This window comes from Scyliorhinus torazame, chromosome 10 (assembly GCF_047496885.1).
Source record: "Scyliorhinus torazame isolate Kashiwa2021f chromosome 10, sScyTor2.1, whole genome shotgun sequence".
Taxonomy (NCBI): domain Eukaryota; kingdom Metazoa; phylum Chordata; class Chondrichthyes; order Carcharhiniformes; family Scyliorhinidae; genus Scyliorhinus; species Scyliorhinus torazame.
This window is the reverse complement of record NC_092716.1, coordinates 189,143,720-189,152,769: the sequence shown is the minus strand read 5'-3', so window position 1 is coordinate 189,152,769 and position 9,050 is coordinate 189,143,720. Positions and strand designations below refer to the sequence as shown.

At 45.0% G+C, this 9,050-nt stretch overlaps 1 long non-coding RNA gene across 1 annotated transcript; it reads left to right on the top strand.

The window, feature by feature from the left end:
• Positions 1-739: 739 nt before the first annotated feature.
• LOC140384449 (uncharacterized) lies at positions 740-3,953 on the top strand. Its single transcript, XR_011933058.1, has 4 exons — positions 740-932; positions 1,936-2,050; positions 2,644-2,709; positions 3,885-3,953. It is a non-coding gene; the product is annotated as an uncharacterized lncRNA (long non-coding RNA).
• The last annotated feature ends 5,097 nt before the right edge of the window (positions 3,954-9,050 follow it).

The following is a 9,050-nucleotide window of genomic DNA, read 5'->3' as shown; positions in this document are numbered from 1 at the left end:
CTGTACGTTTCGACGAGCATAAAGATTTATGTGTGGGGAGGGGAAGGGAGAGACTTCAGTGCTTCAAGGGGGCATTCGCATTTCTATATAGAAGCAGGATGATAATTCAGAATGATTATTATAATGATCCCTGATAATGGAGAGGGGTTAGAATACAATGGTCACTTTGTGTTATTTCGGGACGGTCTCTCACTTCCATTAATTGATCGCTTCTCTCCTGAGGCGAGCAAGAGCCGCCAATCAGAGGTCTGTGTGAGGGCGGGGTGGGGCACGTTTGGAAAGGGGCGTGGCGGCTCGCGCGCCAAGGGGAGAGAGAAAGGGGCGGGGTCTCCGGAGGGTGGCGGGAGGATGAGGAGCAAAGGTGGGCGTGACTTGCCCAGGGTGCGGGTGGAGGGAAGGGGGCGGCGCCGGGTGAGGGGGAAAGCTGCAGCCTTGAGCAGGGCGGGGCCAGGCCGGCTCAATCCGCAGTGCGGCTGCATTGAAGCCAGCGGCCAATCAGCGGGCGGGTCCCGGGGCCTGCCCGTCTGATTGGCCGCGGGGGCGGGCCGTATCACACAACGGGCCTGCGTGACTGGTGAGAGCCGGCTGCCAATCAGCGTGACGCGTGATTCAAGTTTGGTTGTGGCCAAGCGCGCGCGAGGGTGGGGGGCGGGTGAGGACTAAACAGGGAAATAAAAAAAAAGGGTACGGAGCCGGAAATCAAGTTAGACTGCACGGTAAAGCTGCATTGTGGGTAAGAGAATCTATTCGGCTAACTGGTGGTGGCGGCGGAGCTCCGTGTCTTTGTGCCGGTGACTCAGCTCCCGCTTCGCCCTGCCACCTATGCGGATCGGATTTAAGAAAAAAGTAATTTAATGTTTTCCCCCTCATTTTTCATTTTAATTTGGGAAGCACAAACCAACACGGAGTGACTGGGCGGTGCGGACGGTGAGGTGAGGTGTGGCCGCGTTCGGTGGGGAGAAGGGTGTCGCCGCCATTTTGTCAGCTCGTCGGCTCAGCACAAAATGGCGGAGGCGGCGCTGGTCTGGGTTTCGAATGAAATAACGCTTGTTCAAAGGTTGTTTTTAGCAGCGTGATTTTGAATATTTTTAAAATTTTCTGTGTTGCCGGTCACTTTGCTGGGCTCGAGTAAATTTTTTTGGGGGGGGGGGAAAGGGGAGAGCGAAGACGACATCGGATCGAGATCGTGGCCATTATAAAGTAATTGATAGGTGACTTTGTTTCCCCCTCCGTTTAAAAAAAAAAAAAACAGGTTCTACATGCGTCTACCCTCGAATGTGGCTGTTTCTTTCTCTTTCTTCCGCCGCCCCAATCCCCATGTCTTTTCCTGGGTGTTCGCTTCCTTTTTTCCCTATTAATTAATTGCTGGGTTCTGTGTTGGAGGGCTCTCGTCTCCAGTGGCTTCGTGGTACCCCTCTCCCGCAGCCGTTTATAGTTTCTCTTTATGCAATTCCTTTCTGCACGCTGATTCCAGGCTCTTTTGCTCCTTTCCCTTCTCTTTCCCGTGGGGGGGGGGGGGGGGGGAGAGAGGTGTTAGTGGCTGTCCTCCCTGTATTCTTTTCTGTTGAATTCTCTTTGTCTCTACTTGGATATCAAAAAAAAATTCTCCTTTTCTCTTCTCTTTCTTCCTCTCTCTTCTCCCCCCCCCCCCCCCCCGATTAAAAAAAATCCCTGCCGTTCTCGTTTTGACTTGACTCCAACCACATCTGCAGATTGAGAAATAATCCTGGTACGATTGCTCTGCGTCATTGTGAGTCTATTGAAGGCGAGCCATATTTTTCCCTGCATTTATCCGGTTAGGGCTGGTGCAGCCATATTTCCTTTTGTGCAATAGCGTGGGTGGAGTTGGACTCAAATGATTCATTGTTTGCACTTAATTGGGCAGGGTACTGTTATAATAGATCATGGGTGATAAATGTTGTTTTTCTCTCCTAGGTAACTCTTTCCCCACCCTTCCCTTTTTTTAATCATCTTCTTTTGAAAGTTTTTCGTTGTGTCAAGCCGCCAAAGTGGAGAGTGTGATCGCAGAAGGGGTTGCTTCTCGTTTCAGGTATCTACTGTGATTTGGGTTTTTTCAGTGTTTTGTATTTGCATGATGAATATATTGGCGAAGTTGTCAGAATTGTTGGGTATTATAAAGTAACTTGTGAATTAAATCGGGTACAGGAAAATGTCTGCGTTTGCTTTCAATCGTCGATCATGGGAACTGCCAAATGGCAGGTACTTGGTCTGTAAAAATGACCTGAATGGTTGAGTTTCTTTTCTAGCTTGTCCAGAGGTTTCAAAATGGGATATAACGAAGAGTTTTTCATTTCACAGCTGATCTTATTTGTGGGTATAGTCACGAATTCTGAAGTAGTTCCTCATGCTCTGGGTTGGCATTTTGGCATGTTAATAGTAACTGGTTTGAAATTGGTATTTAGCAAGGCCAGAAAGATTTGACTAGCTTCTCAGTTTTGATAAGACCAGTTATTGACAAAGGACTGCAGGGACTAGTATTGTTTATTAGAAGTAGGTTGAGTGTTCAATACCAGTGATATTAATGAGCTATCAATTAATGTATTGGAGTATGACGGGTTGTAGTTAATGCAAGAGTTGCTGGATGCCTTGTTTTGAGCTGAAAATATTTTCTCATCTTTCTAGTGCTTCTTCGGGCGGAGGAGGAGGTAGGGGTGCGCCTCAGCACTATCCCAAGACTGCCAGCAACAGGTAACTATTGAAATTATAGCTTCTGATTTGAAGTCTTTAAAATTAGTATTGTGAGAAGTAATTTACAGGAATAGGAAGTTAATCCCTTGGTTACTGTAAACTGTCAGTTTAGGCCCCTCTACCCTCCCTCCCTTCCAACAAGACACGATGGGCCAAATAGCCTCCTGCACTTCCACTAGTGTGTCATGCATTTTAGTGCTGTGCCCCCACCCCAAGCCCTCTAAACTGTAGGCTTCCATAGGATTGCTCTGATTATGCTGGGCAATGACTGCAGTAGTTTGATTGACTTCTGCAATATGGCTGACTGGGCCATTTCCTTTTCTAACACCTGCCATCAGGCGTATTGGAAACATTTGCAGATTGATAAATCAATCGGCTTGGCAATGTTTTGTATGCATCTTCCATGACCATCAAACCCTGAAGGACTAACCTGGAGCTTCTCACCCAGAGATAAGACTGCTGACTGCGCTCTTGCTAGTATTCACCCATTGCTCTTGTGCTTGCTGCCCTAGATAACTCCTGGAAAAGTAACACTTGATTTTGGAATTCTCACCCTTGTTTTTGAATCTCTCCGTGCCATTGTCGTCTTTTCTAAATTCTCCCAATCCTACGATTCAATTGCACTCCAATCTGGTCCCCCAACTTTCCATCAATTTTGATCGCTCAACATTGGCTCTACTTTTAGCCGATGCGTTTTCTCCCTGAACCCCTTCTTTGGTTTTAGGAGAAAACATTAGATATTGTTTTGAATCCCCATCCTGTTGATACCTGAACATCAAAATCATATTGCCTGGAAGGAGGTCATCTGGTCCATTTTGCCAGTGCTGACTCTTCCAAAGTGCAGTCCATCCAATCCAGCCCATTCCACTTTGCTTCCTCAATTGGTCTGCAATTGTTTTCATTACTGTAGATGTGTGTTCGAGTACATGTTTGCAAATAAATTGCTGGATACTCCTGCTGCCATCTTGATTTTGCGATTTGAAATTGAATCTGGCTATTGTATGGCTGCTAAAGCTGCCTTTTGCAACATTTCTTAACTAGAACTGCTTGATTGAGACAACAAATGGATCAGATAACCTGTTAAGCTGTTGCTATAGACTCTGTTCCTATCTCTCTACAGCCGGATCCTGGGGGAAACCCCAGGACCTAGCGTAGAGATGGGTTCCTTCCTGAAGCACTAAACGAGATGCCAACTCCTTGAATGAGAAAGAAAGACAAGATGGAATCTTCAGGAAAGTCAGAGGGTAAGTTTTATTTTGTAGTAATTGAGATTTTCCACATTCTATACTTTCAGTTTGGTGTTATGATTCTTGGTTTGAGGCACCAAGATACCAATGAGGACTGGTTGCATAGATTAAGCTTGATTGTTCTGGTGGAAATCCAAAACAAGCCAACATTAACCCCAAAGTGGCCTAACTTAATTTTGAAAAGAAAATCTGGAACTCCTCTATTCGAATTGGTAAATGGAACTGTGATACAGATCGACCGTGATCTATTTGTATGTCACAATAGGTTTTCAGGGCTCATGCTGGAAAATCTCAGCAGGCCTGCCAGCATCTGAAGGGAGAGAAAAGCTCTGAGTCCTTTGTAAAAGCTATAAAACAGAAAGTGGGAATATTGAGTCATAGCCACAGAAACCCAGGGAAACGGGATGCCAATAGCCCAGAACCCATGGGAAAAGAGTTGTAATGGCAGTCCCCAGAGAGAACAAAAGGTGTGAAAGGCTAAACAGCAGAGCAACTAACATCAGAGGGTAAGCTTGCGCTCCTTAAAACCGGAAAGGATTCTTGTTAAGGTGTCGAATGATGCGAAGGATGAAATGAAACTGGGGACAGGGACAGCTTTGAGAGAGTAAGACAGTGCTGCTGGAGAGAGGTGGCGGCGCATGATACTGAGTGGCTTTCAGGATGCGGCAAGAGCAGCAGTTGGAAGAATGTTGTATATCCTGGAGGTACCTGTAATTCTGGAGTTTACATGTAGGGTGGAATTTAAGTTGAAATCCCTGTGGAGTAAGTCTGAGACTAAGACAGTCACTGAGGAAGGAACTATGGCTGTGGAAACGAGTCTTGGTAAATACCTTATCCAACACTGAACACTCCGAAATGGAAAGCAGTGAAGGTGGGTAGTGGGGGAGGGACATAAGGAAATCCTGTCCGAGAGAAGAGCAGTACTTCAGGGTAGGCATTCCTGGAAAAGTGGCAGTGAGTCGATCCCTGGATAAAAGCAAATTACTGCAGGTTTTCAGGGCTGAATGGCTACCTCTATTCCTACACCAAGCAAATCTGTAATCTTGGCTCCCAAGATGGTTGTCTTTATATAAAATAGAATCTCTGCTTTTTTTGAGTTGAGGAATGTGCTAATTAGCTTCACATTCATGTATGATCCTGCCTTCTCTGCATTCAACATTTCTGATCTGTTAGTCAGAATGAACCCAACAAGTAATGCCAGAAAGATCAGCTGTTTGCCTTTATTGAAGGGGGTGGAATATAGCAGAAGGGAAACTTTTACATAGGTATTGGTAAGACTACCTAGAGTACTGCATAGTATTATTTAAGGAGCGATTATGCTTCCATTGGAGGTCCAGAGAAGGTTCACGCACGTTTAATTAATGAGGAAATGTTCAGCAGATGGGCCTATACTAATGTTAAGAAGAATTGGAGATAATCTTTTTGAAACATGTTTAGTTTCTGAGGAAATGGGAAATCTAGAACTGAGGTGCAGTTTCAAAAAAAAAAGGGGGTCTTGGAATTGAGGAATTCTTCGGGGATCACTAGTTTGCCCCTGAGAGCAATGTGATCTAGGAAGGAGTGGAGGGTTATGAGGACAAGTAGCTGGAGTTGCGATTATGATCTTGTTGAATGGTAGAGCTAGTTTGTGTGATCATGTGTCATGCTGTTAGTTCTTGTGTTCTTCCATCGTCTCCTAAGTGCCAACTCTTGCTTTCCATGGTTGCTAGTCACCTGACCACAGATGAGCCAAAAGCATGGTAGCTTATTTGGTAGCTGTTCATCATCTGCTTGTCGAGAGCACAGCGGTCAATTGCACCACCAATGACCAACTAACTCATCTTTAACAAGGCATGGCAAAAATAATGGATCATATGGTGAATTAATTTGCTGTTGTTGGAATGTCACATTTTACTTTTTGAATGGGGGGGTCACCTATCAGTAAATTCATGGCGTTTTCAGGGAATGAGTAAAGAGTGTCAGTTCTGGATTTCATTGCATCTCGTTCAATTTAGAAGGTGGCAGAAGACTGCTGAACTTTGACCCAATTATTAGGAAAGGTTAATTTAACTAGGCAAACTTTGAGCTTCATGGAAGAGGTTCAGTTCTGATTATAATAAAAATTAATGATCATCCAGAGTTAAATGCTTTCCTTGTAGTCTCCACTGCAAAACAGTGCTCCATGAGATTTTGTGTTTGATGGCAATTAATAGGAGACATACTCTATTTTTGGTTTGCCTTTAGGCCAAAAAACCCTCCCATGTCCAATTGAATTAGACAAAATGCTTTCTTTTACTGTAGGTTTAGTTAAATTTGATGCGCACACAGCAAAACTTGGATACTGAAATAAATAAAAATTCCTGCTATGTGTTGGTAACAACAACACTGGTGTCTTCCAATATCATAAGTCTTGAGGTATTTTTGCTTGGTGTTAACGTGCCAGGGGAGAAATTTGAGGCTGAGACCAGGGAAAAACTTCCTATTGGCTCACTGAACATCAAAGCAAAAATGATTGATGCCCTTGTCAGTGCTTAGTCCTGACCGTACTTGCATTAGGTTGCATGGAGGAACAGCTGCCTTAAGATTTGCCTGTTAATATTCCTGAGCAGCAGGATCTGACAGCAGTGGTTTGAATGCTGATTGACTTTCAAGATTCATGCAGCTTTTATCTAGCCATTGCTTCGGTATGTTTATTTTTGTGGTGTTAGATTTAAATCTGACATGCAGTCACTTGATGATGAACTCTTATACCTGTTTGAGCGCTACAAAAGCAGGCTTATCTCAGTTGGCTGGATAGCTGCTTTGTGATGCAGAGAGAGGCCAACAGTGCCAGTTCAATTCCTGTGCCAGCTGAGGTTATTCATGAAAGGCCTGCCTTCTCAACCTCTCGTCTGAGTTGTCGTGATCCTTGGGTTAAATCGCTAGGTCAGCTCTCCAAGGGCAAAGCAGCCTATGGTCATCTGTGACTATGGCGATTTTTAAGGTAAAAATCACATGAGTTTTAGCTTTAACATTTTATACTTGTTCTTGGGATGCGGACGTTGCTGGCAAACCAGCATTTGTTGCCCCATCCCTAATTGCTCTTGAACTGAGTGGCTTACTGGGCTATTTCAGTGGGGGCGGTAACAGTGGCTTACTGGGCTATTTCAGTGGGGGGTGATTAAGAGTCAACCACATTGCTGTGGGTCTGGAGTTGCATGTAGGTAGACCAGGTAAGGATGGCTGATTTCCTTCCCTAAAGGACATTAGTGAAACAGATGGACAGGACTTGGGGAAGCACGGCGATGCCGTGGTTAGCACTGCTGCCTTGCGGCACCGAGGTCCCAGGTTCGATTCCAGCTTTGGGCCACTGACCTGTGTGGAGTTTGCACATTTTCACCGTTGTTGCGTGGGTTTTGCCCCCACAACCCAAAGTTGTGCAGCGTAGGTGGATTGGTCATGCTTAAATGCCCCTTAATTAGAAAAAAATAATTGGGTACTCCATTTATAACAAAACAAGGACAGGACTCTACCTGTCCTTCCAGATCCTGCTTTCTCAATTCAAAATGGCCAAGTGTAGGAGAGGACCGAACAGCTCGTCCTGAAGCAGCAGCAATGTTGGATGACTGGAGGAGCTCCTACCAATTATTTATGGTAACAACTTTTATGCATGTTTCACATCCAAATGCAGCAGCAGAAGGAAATGAAAGGAAACAACATAATCCTGCACTCTGTATCGCACCACCGTTTCAAATGTCCTACGCCACATGGTCAAAAATACACAGCTTGCTCACCCATAAAATCACCCATGGCTGATAGGATCCCCAGTCATGTTTTGGCACTGGTTTTATAAATACAACAATGTAGCCAGGTAATTTGTGCAAATGAGTGCCCCCACAAACGAGATGGGTGAGCAGATAATCTCTTGGTGCAATTTCATAGAATTTACCGTGCAGAAGGGGGCCATTCGGCCCATTGAGTGCGCACCGGCTCGTGGAAAGAGCATCCCTACCCAGACCCACACCACCACCCTATCCCCATAACCCAGCAACCCCACCCAACACTAAGGGCAATTTAGTATGGCCAGTCCACCTAACTTGCACATCTTTGGACTGTGGGAGGAAACCCACGTGCACACGGAGATTTTGTTTGTGGAGCTGGCTTAAAGAAGGATGTTTGTTCTGTCCTCCAACCATTGCGGGATTGTGATAAATCTTTGTAGTATAAAGCATCAAACCTGGCTATTTACTGAGTCATAAATTCATTGTGTTCTTGATGGTTTTCTTGGATTTATCTGGCAGCAAAGACCATGGAAGATCTTCAAGCCACACTGTCTGGGAGGGTGGTGGGAGTTTTGTCTCTGGGAAGGTGGTGGTAGTTTTGTGCAACAAGCTTTTAAAGATCTTGACTGGAATACTATTGGGCTTGCAGGTTTTGTTCATCTGTTGCAGATTGCCCATGGATTCTAACACTGGGTACCAAGGATGGTATCGGGTGCCACTGTGGATTCTTGATTTGTTGACAATTCCTTCAGTGACTGATGACCTTGCACATCTTGTGAATGAAGTGGTCTGTATCGCCACAGACTTGGTGAAACAAAGTCTTCCTTTTTTACTATTGAGGAATGTTAACTGCACTTCAGGCACCTCCCTCAACTTACCTGCCATGGGTGACCCTGCAAGGAACTCCTGGTGGCACTGCTCTTTGTCTGCACAAGCATATTCCACCATGTCAAGATGGTGATCCATAGGTGGTGCACTGATTAGCACTGTTGCCTCATGGCGCCGAGGATCTGGGTTCAATCCTGGCCCCAGGTCACTCTCCGTGTGGAGTTTGCACATTCTCCCAGTGTCTGTGTGGGACTTACCCCCACAACCCAAAGATGTGCAGGGTAGGTGGATTGGCCATGTTAAAAATTGCCCCCTGGGACGAAAATAATTGGGTACAAAAGAAAGATGGTGATCCATAGTTGAGGTTAAGTACTTTCATCAATATAAATGAAGCATATTTCTAACAACAAGGGAAAATATCTCCAGATATTGACAATACATTGCATTGCTAGAGGTAAATACAATATTTTTTGTTAAGGGGTCGTTTTACAATAAAGACTTGTCCAGTGCCTTACGCCAGGATGGG